Source organism: Rhipicephalus microplus, chromosome X, assembly GCF_043290135.1.
Source record: "Rhipicephalus microplus isolate Deutch F79 chromosome X, USDA_Rmic, whole genome shotgun sequence".
Taxonomy (NCBI): domain Eukaryota; kingdom Metazoa; phylum Arthropoda; class Arachnida; order Ixodida; family Ixodidae; genus Rhipicephalus; species Rhipicephalus microplus.
The window spans coordinates 360,483,245-360,500,189 of NC_134710.1; the positions used below are offsets into that span (position 1 = coordinate 360,483,245).

General features: G+C 43.2%; 1 long non-coding RNA gene across 1 annotated transcript in view; it reads left to right on the forward strand.

Annotated features, from left to right (window-relative positions):
* Positions 1-16,618, forward strand: part of LOC142777292 (uncharacterized) — a 147,716-nt gene extending 131,098 nt beyond the window's left edge. The window contains exon 3 of the long non-coding RNA XR_012888013.1: positions 16,562-16,618. This is a non-coding gene — a long non-coding RNA (uncharacterized LOC142777292). The remainder of the gene's footprint in view (positions 1-16,561) is intronic.
* Positions 16,619-16,945: the final 327 nt, after the last annotated feature.

The following is a 16,945-nucleotide window of genomic DNA, read 5'->3' on the forward strand; positions in this document are numbered from 1 at the left end:
ATATTCGCACACAATTACTATAGATAAAAGCCAGCACATCTAAAATACAAAAGCAGCAGAAAAAGAATGCAGTTCGCCTTTTTTTTTATTGGTCCCGAATGTCAGAAGAAAGTGAACGCGTTTGACGATCCCTTCTTTATTACTTTCTGAAAACTGAAGCTCTGGCTTAGAAGAGTTAATCCGAGGCACGAGGCGCCTAACGTTGCGAGGCTTAAAACACGGGAAATGAAAGGGCTCAAAATATCTCACATGCGTACGTCACCACGGGAGCAGAACAAAAACCGAGTAAGAATGAGAATAGGCGGTGAAGCCGAGGAGCCCCACAAAGGCTCGAGTCTGTCCTGGTTAGTCTTTACAGCTCAACATCTTGACCACAAACGAAAGAGCGAGGGCCGGCCGCGAAGTTCTTGAACTGCGCAGGCAAGTGCATTCAATAATTTTTCTTTATCTTTGTGTTCGTGCTCCCTCGCTCCATCATTCAGAAGCAGCTCTGTCTACGAATCAACTAGTTAAAAGTATGCCGCTCGTGCTGTCGTTCTATCCACTGTTGTTGTCTTTTGTATCAGGCCAAGTTGTGAAACAGAAGAGCACGGAAACTAAAAAGCACTGTCGAGGGCTAGCGCACGAGAATGTCATCGTCACCGATCGTCTATGCGGTCATGCTAATTCAGCGAGCTTCTTGACTTTGCCTAGAGAATAGCTGTGCTTTCGGAAAGCATCAACGACAACTGTACGATGACTCTCAGTCTTACTCGCTGGTTGATGTACCTTTGTATACTGCAGAATCAGGGAATGGTGTAGGCTTAGCCGAGCAACGTGGTCCTGTACAAGCCTAATTCAACACCCAAGGCAAGCTCAGTAGGCTTCGATTCTTGCTTTTTTGAACCCTTTGAATAGCATGCCATTCATGACCTTTTCAACCACAATTTGTGACGGAGTACGAAGATCATTTCTGGCAATGTCCGCCACTGTGCTAGCATCCGCAGTGCCGGTGCTGATTAGGCCTCCATTTTTTTGGTTATAGGGAAAGCTAAAATGTGGCTAACGTCGACTAGCTAACTCTAGCTCTCGATAAATCATCTTCACTCATGAATAGCGTTGAGCAGTGTTGGCATAAAGCGACCAGCTGGATTTTTTCTGTCACAAATGCCCTAAGTTGTTAAGTGATGCAAAACAAACGTGTTAGTTGTTCGAATTCATTACAAATTGTGGCAAGGGTCTGCTACTTTGTATACGTTAGTTATAGCCTTCTGCCGCTACAATAATTTCTTCACATACGAAATCCATAATTGGGTTGTCAACCTTTTTCGTAAGCTAGTTTGAGAAGCTAGTCCGTGTTGTGTCAATTTGAAGATATGAGCCATGAAAGAAGACACATTAACCTCTTGCGAAAATACAGGCGACCAATTGCTCGTAGACTTTAGGACCCTGACTCGTTTCGCACTTCTTCATACTAAACCACAGATCACGAGCATTTTCCTAACGTCTTTTACTTCACAACATTTCATTCTTCTCTGGTAGCAGTATCGATTTCGTCGGCGCCGGTAACGCTTCCCATGAGAGCTGACGTCAAGCTTTTCGTCGCCTCTCGTCCGGTCTATTCACCCCTCGCGCCGTCCTGAAACTTTCCGCCTGGTCTATCCGTCTCTGTGCACTACAGCCATGACTAACGAGTGGCGCCCGGAAGTGGGCGACGAACTACCTGCCTCTCGTGTCTCTTCCCGGCTGTCAGCCATAGTAGTGAGAGACTCCTTTTATGGGCGTGACGTCCATGCTTGTCAATTATATTCCAGCCATTGCATGCCCGGCTTATGCTAGCAGCATATAGTATCATCCATCATTTATGCTTCGGTGCACGGACATGTGCTTCGAAGATAGATAGATAGATAGATAGATAGATAGATAGATAGATAGATAGATAGATAGATAGATAGATAGATAGATAGATAGATAGATAGATAGATAGATAGATAGATAGATAGATAGATAGATAGATAGATAGATAGATAGATAGATAGATAGATAGATAGATAGATAGATATGCTCAAAGTTGCCGAAGTTCGCTAAGAAATGCTTCGCATGATGTGTCACTCAATAAAAAAAAATGCAACACGGTCACCTTCCCTCCGCATGCTTCGCATAACGTCGATTCCCATGTACGTGGGATCTGCGAAATATTTTCCTTTTTACATGAAGGTAATAGTTACAATAAAACATTCTAAAGTGTAAGGCAAATAACAGGTTTGTTAAGCTTAGAACAGGAGTCGTCATTGTTAGTTTAGGCAGAAAAAAATCCGAAGGAAAGCTGTATTTTTTGCGCATATACGTACGCATGTACGACATTTTATGGAGAGTTGAGATATGAAGCCACGTGCTGTAACTGTATTCTGAAAATGTGCGCGATGTCATAGTAAGGTATGACATGAACAGAAGCCGAGATTAACAAAACACATATGTGATCAGATATGTACAAACAAGCAGTGATCGTAAGAAGACTTCATCGCATAATTTCTCGACGGATGTGTCTGGTATTCTAGAGAGCAAATGCACATATACACAAGATGTCGAAGTAGATAAGGCCTATGTAATAATCAACTTTCAGGAAATTACGAAGAGTTTGAATACGAACCCTGACGAATTTTTATTAAGCTTGGATTCATTATAAAAACAAAAATTGACAAGAAGATGCTGTTGGCTTCCGTTGGCTTCTCTATTTTGGTGCGCTAATCAAACAAAAATCTGGTGATGTCACATAAAACTGCCAGGGAAGATGGTCAACAAGTATTTTCAAGTTTTTTTTAAAGACGATAGTCTTTCTTGGGGACCTTCTACGCAAAAATTTTGTCTGTCTGTCTGTCTGTCTGTCTGTCTGTCTGTCTGTCTGTCTGTCTGTCTGTCTGTCTGTCTGTCTGTCTGTCTGGCTGGCTGGCTGGCTGGCTGGCTGGCTGTACATTTGTCTGTTTGTCCACTTTAACGGCACTGGGCACTTGAAACGGGCGACCCTTTCCGCAGCGCCCACCAATGTTGCTCAAGATTTAGCGTTCATACTTGTGCAATCATCACTTATTAAGCGATTATTGCGCAAGTCTGGGGCACCATAACAACACGTATATATTCTGCATGTGCATCTCTTACTATAAAATGCATACATAGGCAATTTTAAGGACTCTAGCACTTATCACGCTGCGCTTACCATGCAACGCTTGCACGAAAAGGTGCGTGTTTCCAATGCTTTGCTAAGACGCGATGGTGGTGGCACCTACCCGTCGCCCTGCGTTCCTCACCTTATCACCTCTGAGACGGTCGCGCACAACCGTTTCGGAGCCATGCACTTCGTTTTGCAACAAGACTGCCAGGTGGCGCTCATGTCTCCCGTGTGACGTGACTTGTTAAGGCTATTTTCTTCCGGTGACATTTGCAGCGAAGGACGTGGTTACACGACCTGTTTTTTTTTAATATGCGCCAGTATGCAATACGGCATAAATTAATTTGAAAATGATAATTCAGTGGGATGTCTACCTTAGCCCAAGTTATGCGTAAAATCAGTGACACTCGCCTGGCTGTTACATCGCTTTTTCTGATTTTGCTCTTCGGAGCGTGGATACGCTCCGAAGACCTGAAGACGCAACGATGGGCCATCCAGCAACTTGAGGTAGGCTTTGGCGAAACAACGGAGAAAAGGAGCCGACGGCTCGTCTAACGAGCACAGAGGCACCCGAGTAACGGTCGCCTAGTCAGAGCACAACATCCTCGAGGTCTAAGCTGTGAGATGATCAGACTCTAATAGCCGTAACCTTAAGATAGGGAATCTTAAGATAGGCCCTGCGAGACCGGGGACTTCCTAGACGGCGGATGTATAAATAAATGTTATTTCCCCCTCTCTCACCGTCCCCAAGTGTTCGTTTTATAATTGATCATGAACGTGTATCACAGAGATAGCGATGTATCACCAAGCATCAACGTGGATATGACCACAATAAACAATGCATAGTAGTCAAACAAAAACAAACATTGTGCAAGGCTTCTTACACTCTTGTAAACTAAATAATCAAAAACTTTGTAAGCACAGACTTTAATTTCGTGTTATACCAATTTGCCTAAAGGTGAAAAGCTCAACCATGTTCTTTTGTACTTATTTCCTATAACCCACCTTAAAGTATCTATGGAGATATTTGTGGACTCGCCTAGTGAACGCTGCCTTAGATCCAGCTTTAGCACTTTCAACGGTGAACTATTGTCAACAACTTCCTATTTCAAGACAGAGATTATAAGATTGTCCCAGTTGTGCGCATGATCGGCGAGATGAAAAAGTCCAGGCCCAGAGTCTCGGTCGCGTGTCATGCTCGTGCAATGCGATCTTGATTAATTATGACGCTGGTAGTGTGTCCTGTCAACTGAAACACTTCGGCCACCGTTGACAGACATCTTCATGTTCTTTAGCACGTATTCAACTATGTTACTCTATTGTTGCTGATAACTTTAGAGAGATAAAAGTTCAAGCTGCTAACAAAATTATATCGCCATGAAAGTTTCAATTTTTACGTAACAAGGTAGCACATGTAGATTTAACTAAAGCCGCTAGAATGAATGAAAAGCTCCAAATACAGGAAAATATTGCTTTGCTAACGGCAATCTGCGAAGCTGATTGCCAGTGAATGAAGTTATGGTTCAGAATTATCTATTTACGAACCACACGGTTTCCATACATTAAGGATCTATAAAAGAGACCTACAGAGCACGAAAATGGGACATGGAACATCATTCATTTCAAATTCGTTTTGCTATGCCAGCTGGAAATTATTATAGATGCGTTCGTAATACACCTACTGGAGCCTTTGTAGTGTCAAGGTGTCATTTCTACGTGTGTTTTTTTTTTTTCTTGTTCAGGTATGCGTTCTTTTGTAGCAGAGTTTTCTCGCAAGAAACCTCCTGCTCTCTAAACCTCCACTCGACTTGGCAAACTCGACTTGCTTCTCAACCAGACGGAAAACAAAAGAGGGATATAAGAAAGAGTGAAGTCTTGACGAAAATGCGCTGTTTCTTGTCTCGTTTGTTCGTTTCTTCTTGACGCGTAGCAAGCCGAGCCTACAAACGAAGCAGGTTTTTTTTTAACTGGTGGCTGTGCAAGATTGATTATATGTGTGGTTTAACGTTCCAAAACCACCATATGATTATGAGAGACGCCGTAGTGCAGGGCTCCGGAAATTTCGACCACCTGGGGTTCTTTGACGTGCACCCAAATCCGAGCACACGGGCCTACAACGTTTCCGCCTCCATCAGAAATGCAGCCGCCGCAGGGCCGTGCAAGTATGAACCAACTAGTCGACAAAGAATTATTGCTGCAGCGAATTTCTAGTTTTGCTGGCTGTTTTCAGCGTTTCTCGGAAAAGCCGCCGGCTGCAATAGTTTGCGTTGACCTTGTCGCGAGGTTCAGTTGCATGTCTCGATATCTCTACGATATCATAAAAAATAAATTTGTTCCAATCGAGGTGAGGGCACTGTTCAAGGCTCTTGAGCCACCGTGCATGGGGCCACGTCGGGAAGTATGCATGCTTAAGAAATCAGAATGGGGCAGACAAGTATGCTTATACCTTGACCTGCGCTCTTCTCGGTCTCTTTCCTTCTTTCCCTCTGGTTACGCAGCAGATCGAGTTTACAAGTGTGAACCAAGCAGTCTGCGAAGAAGTACTGCTGAAGTCAACTGTAGTGTAACATTTCTTGGAACTTACTGCTGTGCGTTGTTTGACAAGGTTGCTTCATTGAGTCAATATCTGTTTATTTATAAATCGATTTATATATTTATTTACTTGAGGATACCCTGCAGGCAGAAGCTTTACTTTAGAAAAGAGAAGTACAAGAAATTGGTATATTGCATTAAAAACAGGTATAACGAATAATCCGATGCAGTTGAATTGAAATGACTCAAGTGCATTTAAAATGTATTATATACATATTCATTTACTTGAGTATACCCTGCAGCCAGAGGCTCTGCTTTAGGAAAGAGAAGTACAAGTAATCAGCATACTGCATTCAAAAAAGCATAACGAATAATGCGATGAAATCGAAGGAAAATGAGTCAAGTGCATTTAAAATATAACAGGTATACGTTAATATTGCTCAAAACTTAGTTATTAAAGCACAAAAAAAAGAATCAAACATTTAAGAAGAGTGTATAAGCCCTGGATTGCGATGGATTATCATCTGTAGGTCCGGTGAACTCTATATAACGGTACTAAATAAATAGCGACTTCGACACGGAATCGCGCCAACTCTTTAGAATGATTAGCGAACACATTCTGCGAATTTAAATTGCCACGCTTAGTCAGGGTTCTAGGGTGATTGTTGTCGAGCAGAACTCACGTGAAAGAGACTTGGTCGTATGCGTCAAACTGCAGAGTGCACTCAAGTGCGGGCTGTGAAATTCCAAAGCTGTAATTGTTCTAGGTGTTTGGAATGCCCCCTGTAAACTTAACGAGCGGTGTGCTGTTCTGCTAACGAGCACCATTCATGGTCGTTGTACTGGATATGCACTGTCTGAACTGTTGGTGCCACGCGCACTCATTTTCCTGTTCAACCTTTTCTATCACTTTTTTAAGTTTATGATGTCAACAAGCCAAGTCGTGAGATAAAAAGAAAAATAAGGTTTACGCGGTGTCGTTTTTTGAGATTAAAACACGAATGTGGTTGACGCCCAGATTATTTCGTCTTTCTTGTCGCAAAATATAGGTTTACGACACAGTTCGAACCGTTAACAGATGGGCATAAAGCACAGGGCATGAGCTTAGAGAAGGTAAAGAAATACATAGGGTCTTCTACAGACATGAGAATCTTGAATGTACGTACAAGAATGCTCGTGACTTCTTGTCGTTATTGTGTCCTTGAAGCAATGGTGGCGTTTTTGTTTCAGTGCCGAAAAACGCCATCGCAGTTTCGGCGAGGAGTCTTGTCTTCAACAAGACAGAAACGGTAGATAAAATATGGCTTACATCCGTTAGTAAATATTTATTCGCAACAACATTTTTTCGTAAAATGTGGTCTGTAGCTACGGACACAGCCCGTTGTTGATTGAAACGCTACAGTCATAGCCTCATGGTGAGCCTGGCGTGTCTGTGGTCTTTCTCTAACAGTGTATTGTCTAAATCAGTACGAAAATAGTACATGGCCGTGTAATAGGACTTTATTGATTATATAAATGTGTTATATTCTGAAAAATTTCCCGTTAAGTTTAAAAGACACTGTAATAGCGCGAGCACAAAATAAGCATTCACCCTAAACCAAAAATAGTATACCAAATACAGGATAAAATGTAGCCTGACCTTACATGCTCCAAAAAAGAATTGCTAAACACGATCGACAGAAAAATGAGGCAGCACTTTATTAAGATCATGTGGAGCCAGCCAGTGGAATGTTATGGATGACTACTAGGCAGCTGCTGACTGATTTGTTTTTTTTTGTGTGTATTTGCGTGTCGATGGTGACACATTTGCATTGACGCAAATGAAAAATTCTAGAAGTGATGTTAAATCAGTGGCGTAGCCAAGTACTGAGGTTTAAACCCCCACCCATCTTGAAAATATTTATTTTTACACGTGCATACATACACGCACACATACAAGCACACGCATATTATCAAAAAGCTGTGGTTTGAAGTCCCCCTTCCTCCCTCTGCCACTTGAAAATTCCCCCTTTCCCCCAAAAAAAATCTTTTGGTGGCTTTGCTGAGTTGATGTAAAAAAATGCACCTTTTATTTGTAGCCCGGAAGTTGGTGTATAGTACAAACTATGTGGTTAATAGCGTAAGGGCTGCTGTTAAATTTGCCCTTACTCAAGCCTGCCTATGCATTAGGCTCTTACTTTTGTGCTAGCAATCACGTGGTTAGCGAAATATCCTAGGTCTCTTCTGTCAAACTACGCAGCCACCTGTAATATATAGTCAATATTACTTTACCACGCGCTTATGGGGTTTGAAAAGGGAATAATGATCATAATGAGTCCTGTTGTATTGACTGAAGAGAAAAGAAGCAAGCGTGCTTCTACTGTCATGGTCCTCGTCGTCGTATATTTGAAATCACCTGTCTACTGAAAGGAATGGTTATTAAGAGAGAAAGAGGCAAGAAAAAAACATTGTGTACGAAGACACTGTGTATGAACAGGCTCAACCACGACAATTGATAATAAAAGCCCACATTGAAGCGTCCAATTGAAGCGTAAGCTACAGAAAAAGAAGAAAAAAAGCGTCAGCCCGCGGACACGACCGCGAACAGCTTTATCTAAGTGTCTTCTTTGGGCTGCCTAAGTGATCAAGCCGTGCGAGTCTCAGCGCAGAAATCGGCACACTTCGCACAACGATACAGGTGGCTTGCCAGAAACCGTTTACGCGTCGATAATGAAAGGCAGTCGCAAATGAAATCCACACTTACTAAGTGGGCGTGTCTAATTGGGGATGAGAGCAAGCGACGGCAGCGCTTGCACTCTGCTACCCACGAATGACACCGAGCATGAAAATATCAGACGCTAGGAGTTAATGAACAAACACAGAAGACCATGCAGGAAAGACTAGCTAATGAAAATGCAAGGGGCAGGCGAATGTGGGCGTTGGAAACAACATTATTGGAAATATAAAGGTGTGCTAAATACCCTCGTTGATCCCACGACTTATCGGATACGAGGAATTGAGAGTGTTTTTCGCAAGGATAAAAGGAGCTGTACGAAATATCTACTGATATTATAAAAATTTGTGTGGTGGAAACCCCAAGACAGAGATCTTCCAGAGTTACAGCCGTCGATGACTGCGTGAGTTAGTAGGAACTCAAGTACAACCTCGTTATTTGCCTCAGGCTTCAGCGATCAGACAGTAATAAACAGTTTCTAACGCATCACACGTTTCTAAATTAAAATTTAGCCTTACCTTGGTAACAAAAGGCAATACGCTGCAGCACTCACGAAATGATCGCCGGATGCGTTGTCCACTGGCGGGTGGCAATCACTCCAGAGCTTTCTGTCCGGCGGTACCTCCCCACTGGTTTCAATTACAGCGAGTGTGCAGATACCAGGCTACTGATATTAGCGACGCAATAGACAGACGCTGCTATAGCTTAGCTTGCATGTTTGTTGAAGTTCTGTATACACTGTCTGAAGCAAACAGGGAGAGCTTGCTATCCTTTCGTGTCCGACCACGCTACCCACGCCATGCGACCATGCTACCCACGCACCAGTACGTCAATATTTGCTGCATCCTGCACGTCATTCTACGTCCCATTCATTCTTGAAGCATAAAAAGTGGATGCAATATTTACTTATCATGTGTATACAAACCTAGCAAGAAGATCAGCCGGGTTGTGTGATCTGAAGAAAAATAGATACTGGGACGTTTACTCGCTTTTCCAACGATATTTCACAGCATAAGCATGTGACCCGTTTTTCGTTATTGTACGTTACGATCACTATTGGCGCTTCGTTTTCTAAACATTCATGTTATCGTCAACTATATGCAACTGCAATATGCATATTGTACAGCGCTGATGTCACCATACAAAGTCACTTGTCAGCTGGAGGCTAGTAGAAAACCTTTAGGAGATAATGTAAAATCTCTGACAAAGAAAATTTAATTACGAATCACGCCATGAGTCTCACTAAACATATACAATTGAAGCAATGTAATCAAAATAAACTTTTCTTTGCTTTCGCATGATTAGTCAGGCAAGCGCATTAGTTTGCCACAGTAGTCGCACCAAAGCTGGCGGCTTGTAGGTCGTAGTACACGCTAAGCAGAGTACACGTCCACACTAAGAAAGCAGGGGTCATCTGTTTTCACGACACATGGCGGCTGCAACGCGGGCTGATAATCTTACCGTATTTGCTTTTCAGAACAGTTTGAAAGAAAACGCAAATAGTGTCGTGCCAACTCCCTTTCACTTATCGCACTGCTTGCACGTCCTAACATCGACATTCATGAGGCACAAAAATATTGGCTGTGTTCACCGGATCACCACCGTCGAATCGAGAGCACCCAGGGAAATGAATGACTGCGAAAACCGGAGAAGCTTGAGTCATAGTTATACGACCATTTTGTCCCTGGAGACTGCCTACAATTTGAATTAAACGGTGAGCCAAGCATTGCTCGGTGATGCGTGAACAGAAATTACCGTCATCACCAATCATCACGCGCTTCCTTCATTCCCTTCCTCATCGTATGTTTTTTTTTTTTTTTTGCTCCAAAAACGCGCGCACCAATCTGAGCAACGTTGGATGCGGATGTCTGAGAGAATGAGTTCAGAGAGACAGAGAGATAAAGAGACATAGAGAGAAATAGATAAAAAGAAACAGAAATAGTTTTTTTTGCAGAGAAAAAAAGCATCCACAAAGTGAATGCTGATGATGGAGCGAGGCTAGGTCCTAGGATCCATATTGTCTACGTTGATGTCACCGACTAGTATAAAAGACTCACAGGTGGACGGACGAACTGGCGGGTGCTCGCGTGCACGGATGAGTAGAAGGAAGGACTGATAGACAGACGCACGCACGCACGCGCCGAAGAACGGATGGACAAACAAGTGCATGCACGGACAGATGCACGGATGGTCGGACGGACTGATGGGGGAAGGGGGGGGGGCGAGTACGGCCCATAATTAAATTCTACGTGCGCTATGAACGCGCTATGAACGCTCTGTATACGCTATATGTAACACTGTATCGGTTTTACGGGAAGCTACGACGATGACGGCGTCAAGGGAGATTCTGCGAGCCTGACACGTATTCAAGAACGTCCCTTCACTCAACGCTTCACCTTTACTTAAGAAAGCCGATGGGAGTGCCGCTTGTAGGCACGGCAAGTTACTGCATATCAGTGATAATCTGCTGCGATTGTTGAGTGGCGCAGCGTTATTCTCAGCGGAGACGCGGCGCAGTGCTCGACTATTTCAAGTGAAGGAAATAAGTCGAGTCGAGTATCGTTTGTGAATACGGGGGTTAGGAGCTTCCGTCCTAATAAATATATCATGCTAAGGCGCCATTGGAACTCGTGTACCCACAGCAGAAAGTGAAAGAAGAAGGCATGAGTCGTAACCACTCGGCTAGCACAGCACGACATAAACTTGCATAGTATAGCACAGCAGGGAGGTGTGCAGTGAAAGGGAAAGAGACGAGGAGGTAGGAGCGAGTGATGCATAGCATACAAAAAATGAGAAAGAAAGAAAGATGAGAAAGATAAAGGCAGAAAGAGAAAGAGAGCGAAATGAACAGAAAGAGAGAAACCGAGGGAACTAGTAGTTATAGAAAATGCAGGGAGAGAGGGAGAAAGAAAGAAGCAAATAAAGGGAAGAAATACAAAGAAAATAGAAAGAGGAAAAAGGTAGGGAGAGCGAGAGAAATACAAACTCTAGAAAAAAAAACTTAAGAAGGAACTTACAGGAAAAAAAGATAAAAATAAAAAGAAACAAAGGAGTCTGCTTAGCTCCGCAGTTTATTTACTCTTTCGTACCACTACAGCATGAAGCTGCTTCGACTTTTCTTGTCATTTTATTTCTGTACACTTCTTCAGATCCTTGATCAGCATTTTCGAAGACTACCGTTGTGGCTGCAACTTGTCTGAGTGAATATTTTCAGACGATTAGTTGTTCGTTTTACCCTCGCGTCTTTTCGCAATGCAGGTTCATGCAGTTAATTCAAAATTATACTTTGTTTGCTTCCTTTGTGAAAATATGGCGAATATGCACGCGCGTATAAGCAACCATACGCCTTTCACAGGAAGGAAAGCGAAAAATGAGGTCAACTACGAGTGGCGCGCTGCCATTTTCTTTTAGCTTTTGGACGACTGCAGATGGGCTTTTCTTGTTTTCTGAATCGTGATCCGCCGAGCCGACAAAGGCCGGGGCAAAGGGCGCAGCCAAGACCGCCACAGCGGTTCAGCAACAACTCCCGCGGGGTGCTTTTCCACGTGCGCTCGGTGAGCTTCAAACACGCATTACCCTCACTGTGCACCATAACACACACACCCGCACTTCCTCCAGCCTCCGCCGGGGGGCCCAGGCGGGTGCCAGCAATGCGTGCTTTTCACCCATCAAAGGAGCACGGCGGCGACGCAGGAGGTCACGACTTGCGCTGGGCGCGCCGCAGAGCCGCTGTTTTTCCGTATGCCTGGAGTTGCGTAGATTTGAAAACAAAGATTAAAATTACAGCCCTCTCTGAGTGCTTGACTTGCGCCTGCACACTCGCACATCATCAAATCTAGCAAGGGAAAAAACATGACAATGCGCTCCCTCGCAAGAAAAAAGCAAAAAAAGACAAGAGGGGGGGGGTGCAAAAATAGCAACAAAACAAACAAGAAAGAAAACAGAGTTGAGAGCCAATTACTGGCCAGGGAAGGCGTCGAACATCATTGCTTATCGCACTTTTCACTTTCTGCATGAGGTCTACATGTTGCCAAGTAACTCAAGCTTGGGCTGTTACTCCCAGCTTCTAATGCGTGACTTTCCGAGAGTCAATTCATAACCGTCATTTTCAAAGTATTTTTTAATTCTCTGTTGCCCCTATTACTTAGGTGCTGCTGCCATTGCCTGTGCTACGAAAATTTCGAGCAAACATCGGAATACGTGGAAAGAGAGGTAGTCGATAATAGTCACTTATTTGCTTTCTTTTCACGCTAGTAATTCACTAGTTGTGTGTTTCATCGCTTCGCCACGTTATCTCCTAATGAGTGTTTTTCATTCTCATGTTCTTACTGCTAGAACTGGTTATGGTTACATGACAAATAAGCAATGCGCTTCAGTCATCTCATGGAAAATACTAAGTCAATACAGGTTTCTTCGCCAACTAGTTTCTGCCGCAAGCAAACAGGGATGTACTATACCCAAAATGAACTGAAACGCAAAGTTTTCAGATCAGCTGAACAAAATTTTTCAAATGAGTTAGAATGTTTTACTGCTACAGCTTCTCCTGCTTCGTTGTGAGTGGCACCAATATGCGAATAAATTTTTGCTAATGGCTATCCTGCCCTTTCAAGACACTTGCAAACCACTTTCAATCCTCAAAGCGACTTCAAGCAAGCCAATCCCTAATTTTCCTTACCATAATTTTCATAAACGAGCTTTTAGGTGTGGTTGCCGTTCCTGAATAACCCTTAAAAATTACATTTTACGAAAAAGACGTGTTATGAGCTACGGGTAGTACGTGTTATTATGTCTTATCAAAACAACTCATACGACTGCGTGTGAGGTGTTAACTGAGACTCACTGATTATAATTTCTTCATATATTAGGCAAGTTTATACTAAAGATTTTCTCTTTAAAGTTATTTATACATACATCATAACTTTACGCTTATTCGAATTATGTTTAATATTAATTCATACGGAACAAGAACATTTTCACCATTACTGTTGGTCAACGCAAGATAGTATTCATGGGGATATTCACGACGTGACGAAATGTAAAGCCATGTAGAATAAGCGTTCCATTCTGTGGTATTATTTTACAATATAAAGTCAAGGTCACTGGCAAAACCCCACGGTACGGGCGTTTTGATTCGCTAAAACGCATTTTCGTATAGCGTACTGGTGTTAGTTATAGACACGGCGAGACACGTACCCTTTAGCTGTAAATTGCATTATAATATAAATTGTGTTATCTAGCATTTCCGCAGTAACCGAATTCGAATTTAAAAAAAAAGAAATGAGATGACTCTGCAGCTTTGTCTTCAAGAGTAGATCGCGATAGCGTAATCAGGACCTGTGCGCATCACCTTCGGAATCACCAGCCTGCTTATAATTTAGTCAACGTAGTCATCTCTTCTGCCTTCAGTGAGAAAATGTATTCAGCAAGAAAGACGGGTATCAATACAACTACTCACCGCCAAGGTTTTAGTGCGAATGCATTGCTACAGCAATACAAAAAAAAAAAAACGCCAGGCCTGCGTGGTACAGGCGCAGCACAGTCACAGCGAAAGCTAAAAGAGCGGCCTTTCAGAGCCCTTTCAAAACACTCATTGGGTAACTCCTGCAAGCAAACTAGGTTGGTACCCACTAGGGCAATAATAATAAACTTTTGAGTAGTAGGCTGGCATTTGCTCTGCTATTTTTCGTCATTCTTTTGAGAAGCGTGGTATCCGCTAAACACTTGCCAGAATTTTTGTGCCAATTGTCTATGCAGTGGCTGAAGACGATGGGGAATAATGGCTGAAGTTAAATAATGCGCCAGAGTTAAATTTGGGAGCAAGAACAACCTCTTGTGATGAACAAGTTGGATCATTGGACGGCCAAATCGTTACGCTATTCACATTGTGCGACGGCTGGTTGTTATTTCGCTGTTGTAAAACGCTTTATAAGTCGTATTAACGTGATTGCTTTCCCGACATCATGCCTGCCTAAGGTATGCTTGACATTAAGTCACAAACACTGGTGTAGCTTAATGGTAGAATACTGAGCTATCACCCAGCGGACCCGGGTTCGAGCCCCACCGTGCCATTGGTGCTAGGTCATGCCTGCTTAAGGCAATTTTGATAACAAGTTATGAGCACCGGCGTAACTAAATGGTATGATATTGATCTTGCACGAGGCAGATCCGGAATCAAGCCCCACTGTGTCATTAATGCAAGGTTTTTCATTTCTGATTTCGCACGATGTGGTTAAGGACACCGGCGGCGGTGGCGGTGGGCAACAACTGCGCGTGGCCCAAAAAGTGATCTCATAACAGATTTCGCTGTAATAAACTATAAAAACAAAAAAATCACTATCTGAAAGACAAGCTGTAAACAGTGCTCAAGAGACCAATTCAAGAAAATGTTGTGTAAGCTTCCCTCTTCCGCTTCACATGTGTCTCAGATTGATCTCATTCGCCATTCCCTCCTCGCTATTCTCTGTTTTCGATTTTTTCTTGAAGGAAGAGGCACCTTTCTTCATAGATTTTCACAGTAGCAGCAGTTCACTCGACACAAAGCGAATAGATCGCGAGATCCCCAGCAAATGACTTTCGCAGCGATGTCTCATGGGCCCCATTTTATATGCATGTTCTCGGAGAAGAAAATAAAATAGAATTGACACGGCCTCGAGAAAGCGTGACGCAATTCGTAACGCTTTCATTATTTGTTGAGAGGGGCGGCGATTCTCTACAATCGGAATATGTAACTCACATTTAAACCATCTATTTGGATCCATAATCTTCAGGCCATTGCCTACAGAAAAGTTAAAAGAGCACCCGACTCTTGCAGAGTGTTGGCGCTTTCTCGGTTTGCTGAAGAAAATAAAACAGGAAAAATCATTTCACTGAGCTTTCCAATTCATCGAATTTCATGGATTGTCAAGAGAAACGCAAAATAAATAAATAGATAAATAAATAAATAAATAAATGTTGACTCTGTTTGTGTGACAAAACAAATGAACATAATCATCTTTTTTATTTTCAGAACGCAAACACATCTCCTGATAAGGCGTTGTTTCTCTTTGAACCTAATAACATTACATGAATAACATGAACTTACATTTGCAAATCTAGTCATCAGCACTTCCATGTTGAATGCACTTAACTCGAGAACACTCAATATCGGTTCAGAATTGTTTCGACTGATCTTCCGGTGTCGGTTCTCAATTCAAAATAAGTATATATCTATGCGATATGTAAATTAGGTAGCACTCAGGTCTAATGCAGTCGAGATATCAAGCTTGTTATTTCCATGACTTGGAACTGATTGGACTCCCTGAGAAGGCAAATGCACGAAGGGGAGACAGAAAGTTAGGTGGGCAAGTAAGACTAAAAAAAAAAATGCAGCATATCCACGGAGTGAATGATGGAAAGTGGCACGAAGCATTCGTCCGTCCATTCATTCTTGCTGCCGTCCGTCCATGCGTCCGTCTGTGTGACCGGCCATGCGTCCATGCGCCCGTCCGTGCGTGCGTCCCTGCGTTCGTCCATGCATCCGCCCCTGCGTCCGTTTATGCGTCCATCCATGCATCTGTCTGTGTGTACGTTCGTCCATCTATTCAACACTACATGTACCACCATCTCGCATCTTTTCATCACATATTCCCCATATAGAAGCACCCCCATCCAGCGGACATTCCAAGGACTAATTGAGAGGTGGCACACGTACACTTTCTTACGGCTTGCGCTTCGGGTCTACTTCCCACCTTTAACCACCTCGAGTTCATGGTATATACTAGTTCACTGTATTCATGGCACTGCGGCTCAACGCTCGCTAAACCTGTCTAAAACTAAGGAGGTTACACCCAATGAGTATAACGTAGCGACCCTTTCTTGTTAGATAGTGCTCAATGTACATGCCAATGGCTGCTAATGAGGAATGAGAGACAGGAGCATTCGGCTTTTAGTTAACGCGCACGCTGCAAATTTTTTTATTGTTCAACAACGCACAGGAGAAATCTCCCACCGGCACCACCTTGGAGGTCAAAATGTAAGACTTGTTACACGCTACGACTAGGACTACAAGGGACAAATGGGTGCCGTTATGAAAAGCTTCGGCCCTAAAAGCTCCCTGTTATGCCCTGTTACTGGAATGGTATGAAGCCTTTGTGTTCTGTACATGCTGTAAATAAATTTTTTCTAAACAAAAGTTCGCAGGTGCGACGTAGCAATGGAAAGCACAAGACCGGGTTGTTTGGTGGATCATGAGAGAGCCCTTTACATTGCAGTGGGCGGAGCCAGGCTGATGCTGCTGCTGCTGATGATGACGATGATCATGATGATCATGATGATGATGATGCTCTTACGTGGTACGAGAACCGCGAGGCAACGCTGCCGTGATGGGATAAATTTCAGCAGCAACTTCTACGCGTAGAGAACTTCGCAAATGACGACCGCCATGATTCTGATCAGCAACTCATTGAGTCGTGCGAACGCATCGCATGTGGGGAATGTACCTGAATAAAATGCTCATTCGAAATATCTTGCAGAGTCCTGAGCCACAAAAAAGGCCATGGTCGCCTATGCGGGGTTTA